The sequence below is a fragment of the Poeciliopsis prolifica genome, unplaced genomic scaffold, assembly GCF_027474105.1.
Source record: "Poeciliopsis prolifica strain line A6 unplaced genomic scaffold, Auburn_PproV2 SCAFFOLD104, whole genome shotgun sequence".
NCBI classification, from domain to species: Eukaryota; Metazoa; Chordata; class Actinopteri; order Cyprinodontiformes; family Poeciliidae; genus Poeciliopsis; species Poeciliopsis prolifica.
The window spans coordinates 6,365-12,728 of NW_026562479.1; positions in this window are offsets into that span (position 1 = coordinate 6,365).

The window sequence follows — 6,364 nt, forward strand, 5'->3', positions numbered from 1 at the left end:
TACATGGAAGCAGCTAAAAAATGTGTTGGCTGAGCTTGATAACTGACTTTTCCGAGTGAATATTGGACCCTTACTGCAACAGAAAGTGTCCATTTAAAGCAAATTGCCAATATGTAAAAGGTGGAAAACTTCAACAATCCAATGCAGAGTTAAAGCAAATCACTAAAAATTACGGTGCATTTTTATTTGCAAGGTGCTCTTCTAACAGGCAGATTGCAATTGTTACAAGGCTCTTTACATAATTTTCCACTTATGGTAATATGCTCATAGTTGGGTGTAAAGTAGGTTTGGAGTCAATTAAACGAAATGTTGTAATATATTGAGAGATTGAAATGAGCTGTTTAGAACAGAAGCAATGAAATTGGCTTAGAGGAATTTTACCATTTAGGGAGATAGATATTAGCCTACCTGTTAGCAGTACTTTGAATAGGCCACATTGCTGAAACAGTTACAGCTATACAGTTTATAATTTTATTTTGGAACTCAGAAATAGTCCTAATCTTAATAGACACTAAAGAGTTTTGGATTTCAACAATCAATTGTGAAACTGCTGTCTTTGACATTTAAAATGAATTGCCTGATATGTTAATTTGGGACCCAACCCTGCAATAATATTACATGAAATTTTATAGCTCAGGTCATATGAAGTTAAAGCTATTGACTTTAAGCTGAAGATTTTCTGAAATTAAAATTCTTTCCTTCTGCATTTCTAAACTGTAGGACTGAATAGAGAATACCAGCTGGAGTGCATGTTGCTGTGTGTGAGGCTATTCCTCTAGAAGACTGGACTCCATTTAAGACTCCCGAGTCCTGGAGTCACCTTTCCCACGTGCTGTTCCTATAGGCGGAACCTGGGAAGGCTGATACGTACCGCGCCCCTGGTTTTAAAAACACACTGTCCGTTAACACCGCAAGGTGGAACCAGCATGCCCAGGAAGCAGAAGAGTTCTCCGTTGATTCTCTACTGGTCTGCGTTGAATCCTGGCAATCTGTAAGTTTACTGACTCACCTTAGCTTCCCAGTGCAGAGAGAACTGCACACCAGTAGATCTCCACCAGGTTGTTGCAGTTATGTTCCCCAGAAGGGTGAGCAAAAGCAGCAATAGCAAGCTGTTGCTACCCAATCATCCTCCCAGGGAAGAAGAACCTGGACTTGCTGCAGCAAGCTGCTGCCTTCAAGGTCTTGAAACACCTGCTGGGATTCAAACCATCAGCCCTGCGAAGAAAGTAAAGAGCGATTCTAGTGCCATCATACACCGCAAGACCTCTAGAATGCTCTGTATATGTGGTCCAAGATGAATACTTGACCACATTTACAAAGGAAGGAGACTTACCCAAACTTGCCAGCAGGGGAGTCTATTGTGACCAAGCTTGCAGCAGGAAACAGTTCAACGATGCACAACCCATTATGAGTCATGGTCCCAATTTTATACATGTTTCCAAGTCATTGTAAGCCATCTAGTTTGAGATAAAAGCTCATTCTGATCATAATTTATAGGGTTTGTTATATAGTGCAGTAAAAACAGAGAAAATAGAAGTTAAAATATGAAGCACCACCAAACAATGCATTCTGGGAAATCCTGACAGACATTTTCAAGTGAATTTATGACGTTCAGAACGTCGTTAAAACACATTTCTGGCACATAGCAGAAGCTCAGAGATGAGGTTTGAAGCTCAGCTGTGATTTCTGTCTTAAAAACAGAGTTTGAAGAGAAATAAAATAAAACATGGTTAAAAGATCAGACGTTTAAAATCAAATTCCTGCCTTCAGAGCAGCATTATAAAACTACTTAATTCAACAGAGGCTCAGAGATGAGATTTTAAAGCTGAGCTGTGATTTATTTAAAATACAGAGAACAAAAACAAATAAAAAGAATAAAATGTAGCTGATCATGGCCCATCACTAAACAGCTGTTTCTATCACAGGGCCTACTGTGGAGCTGAGCCCATTAAAAACTGTGGAAAAGGGAGCAAAACTCCTCTTCTGGGAATCTAGGAGAATAAATATGTTGTCTTGCAGTTGTTGTGCGAAAATGGGCAATTTATTATTTCAGGTCACTTTAGCTTGGAAAGGACGATTGAAGGCTTCACTAAACGTAATCTGGAACCAAAAAGTCTAAAGCGAATTTAAAGTTTAGATAGATTAGGGTTAGGGTTTAGTATGAATGTAAAATATATATATTTGAGAAATATTTTTGTATCAAACATATTCAAAACTTTCTAATCAGAACTGTGACGATAAGAATAATGTAAGATGATTTATTTTTACTTTTCATGTAATATGGTTCTATAGAAGATCAGTTGTTTACTAAATATGCTCCACAGTTAAGGAGTTGTGAAGCGCCTTTAAGAGGAGTTACTATGTTGATTTTTTTTTGTTTTTTCTTCTTTCTCCTCCTCCGGAGGTTCGGGGATTTTTTTTTTTTGGTTTGGTTTGGCAAGATGGTTGAATAAAAGTCTGGACCGCTATGCTATTCCCGCTCAGTGTCTTGCTCTTTCTCCACCCACGAGGTCCAAATTTCTAGTAACACAGATTTATCTGCCATTACAGTGTTACAATAACAATGATATTATTATTCATCATATTAAAATATGATGAATTTCACTTTAACCTTGACTCACAATCGCGTAACAGTTCGTCTTTGGTGAAACAGTTTTATATTTAAACGTGTTGCAATTACAGTCCTAATACTAAATAAGGTAATTTAATTTTCCTCTCTTCTAACATCAAATCAACCAGTGACTGAACTTTTTCACATTTTGCATCATTAAAACCACATGTTTGTTTTTGTAACAGGATAAAATCTGTTGGTATTTTCATCAAAAATGTGTAAATATCTGCATCAGCAATAGTGGCTTTTGCAGTGAATCACAATGAATCAAACAGACGCTGAAGAAATTTGAAAAGTTGAAAGAGAATCTAAATGTAAAAAACTAATTCCTTTCAAATTTACCATCCACTGAAGAACTTTTTTTTTTTTTTTACAAAATTTTAGTTTCTACTTATTCTGCAAAAAAAGAACTGAAAAAACAGGAGACTGGCAAACAGTGAACCGAGGAAATAAGAAAAGGAAAGAATTTGATTCTGATGAAGAAAAAAGAGAGGACGATAAAAGAAAGGAAATTAAAGTGATTCTTAGATTCCAGAACCCATGTGCTTTGAATCCTTTAAAAATAAGTGAGGCAATATATAAAGTACCAGGTGAGGAGAAAGCAGTCAAAACGTTAAGACATGATAATCTATTGGTATTATGCAGAGATAGGGATCAGTTGCAGGTGTGGCAAGGTGACCTTGTTTTCTCTTTTGAGCTAGATTTATGGTTTTGATATTGTTTGGATTGCATATTTTGAAGTTATTTTCTTAGATTAATTTGGGTTAAATGTTGGGTTGTTGTATTGCATGTTTTGATTGGTTGTTTGAGGTCACGTGCCACCACAGCGACACAGGTGATCTATATTTCAATTAAGGTGGGACAAGAGTAGCAGGAGAGAAAAACCCATTGGTGCGACATAGCTACAGAAGATGGCTGATTGGAAGCACCTGCATGCAGCAACTCTGACGAAGCGTGGTTTGGTCACGGGAAGCTGGAAGTGGAGGAGCGGTTTCTTGCCATAATCTGGGCTGTGAGTGGATCTAGATGGCTAGTAGTAGTGGAGGGTGTTCAGATGAAGATAGTATGGAAATAGGTTGGTCTCTGGTAGAAAGTAAGAAAGGGGGAGGAGGGAAGGATAAGGGTAAAAAAGGGCTAAATACAGGCAAAAGATCTTTTGAGGATGAAGAGGAAAACATTGAGACAAGAAAGAAAATAATGATTGAGGACTTTAAAGTGATTTTGAAATTCAGAACTGGACAGGACTTGATTGGGGTGAGCCCAATCACACTATCAAATGGATTAAAAAAAATTATTGGAGATGTGGAATTAGCTAAAGTTTTAAGAGATGGAAGCCTTCTGATTATCTGTAGGAATGCTGAACAAAAGAATAAAGCACTAAAAATACAAACAATCTGCAAAAGAGAAGTAATGGAGAGGAAAGTAATAGGAGAGGAAAGAGGAGCGAAAGGGGTGATTTCAGGGATTCCTTTAGGAGAAAACTTGGAAGAGTTAAAGAAAGTAATAAATGGAGGGGAGGTTTTAGGTATCAAATGACTGCAGGCCTTTAGAAATGGGAAGAGAATGGATAGCACTTCTGTGCTATTAGAATTCAAGGATAAAGTAAAACTGGATAAGGTAATGATTGGATACTTGAGCTTCAATGTAAAAAATTATATCCCACCACCTATTAGATGTTACAAATGTCAGAGATATGGCCATACAGCAAATGTATGCAATGGAAAGCAAAGATGTGGTAGGTGTGGAGGGGAACACGCTTATGAGGAGTGTGGAGAGAATCCAATAAAATGTTGTAACTGTGGAGGGGATCATACCGCAGCATATGCAGGTTTTATGGTGAGGAAAGAAGCGGCGGAAATTCAAAAACTGAAAACAGAGAAGAGAATGTCTTATGCGGAAGCAGTAAAGGAGGTGAAAAGTACAGGGATTAGTCAGAGAGCAAAAGTAGAAAAGAAGAATGAGGCAGATAAAAATCAAAACATTATCACGCTAGAAAAACTGATCCCGTTCCTGGCTTATATTATAAACTGTTCCGAACAGGCGAGAACTAAGACTGAAAAAATAAAAATTATAGTAAAAGCAGCAGCAAGATTCTTTAGTGTTAAAGATCTGTCATGGGAGAGAATTCAAGATGAGCTCAGACAAGGAGAGGGGTCAGGAGAAAGTGAGGCAAATCACATAGTTATATAATTCTAATATTGCAATGGAATGCTAGAAGTCTAATAGCTAATGGTCAGGAGTTTAAAGGTTTTATTAATAGATTGAATGAGAAACCAGATATATGTATCCAAGAAACTTGGTTGAAACCAACGTTACAGTTTAACATTAATGGATATTCAATTGTACGCAGAGATAGAGGAAATGGAAATGGAGGAGGATGTGCCATATTTATAACAGAAAAAATCAAATTTATCAAATTACATTTAAACACGGAACTGGAGATTAATGGGGTTAAAGTGTGGACAAAGCATGGAAGTATAAAAATTATAAATTATTATAACCCTTGTAAGAAAATAGAAAAATTAAAAATAGAAAACATTTCTCGGCATTGGGGAGAGAAATTAATTTGGTGTGGGTACTTTAATGCACATAGCACTTTATGGGGTGAGAAAGATGATTATAATGGCGGGATTTTAGAAGGAATTATTGAAGAAAAAGAATTGGTAGTGTTAAATAATGGGGAAGGAACTCGGTTGGACCTGATAAATGGTAAGGAATCTGCTATTGATATTACTCTGGTATCCCCTTGTGTGGCGGATAGTTGTAGTTGGAAAATATATAAAAATAGTACAATAGGAAGTGATCATTATCCAATATTTATTGAGGTTGAAATAGACATGGTAGAAGGACAGGTAAATAGTCAAGGGAGATGGAGGTTTGAGGACACTAATTGGGAAAAATATAAAGTTATCAACCTATCTTCACTCATAAGTATAGATATAAATAAACCAATAAATGATTTAAATCTAGAAGTCAGTAAGAGTATTTTTGATATGGCAAAAGAAGTAATACCAAAAAGTAAAGGGTTTAAGAAGAAGATAGTTCCTTGGTGGAATCCAGAATGTTCAATGGCGGTTAAATTAAGGAATAAGGCTTTTAAAACACTTAAGAAAGCTATTTGTTTCCAAAACTTAATAAACTATAAGAGAAAACAAGCAGAAGTTAGAAGGAAGATAAGAAATGCAAAGAAGAGTTATTGGAGTAAGTATTGTGAATCGTTAGGAAAAACTACTGCGTTAGACAGAGTGTGGGACACGATCAAGAAAATGTCAGGAAAATCAAAAGAACATGTTTTTTCGATACTTAAAAGTAATGACAATATGATTATTGATAATAAAGATAAGACTGAATTGTTAGTAAAAGTCTTAGCTAAAGTACATAGCAATGAAAATCTTAGTAATAAAGAGAAAGAAGGAAGGGAAATGACACTAAAAAGGTATAATGAAAGGATAGATGAGAATATAGAGGATAATGATACTATATGAAATTTTCAATGATAGAATTAAATAAAGCATTAAAGAACACAAAAAATTCAACATCTGGGGAAGATCAGATTAATTATATTATGCTAAAAAATCTGAGTGAAAAGAGTAAGGTGATATTATTAGAATTATATAATAAAATATGGGAAGAAGGAGTTCTGCTGGATAAGTGGAAAGAATCAATTATCATTCCTATTTGTAAACCAGGTAAAGATCCACAGCTAACTGAGAGTTATAGGCCAATAGCTTTAACATCTTGTATTGGAAAGTT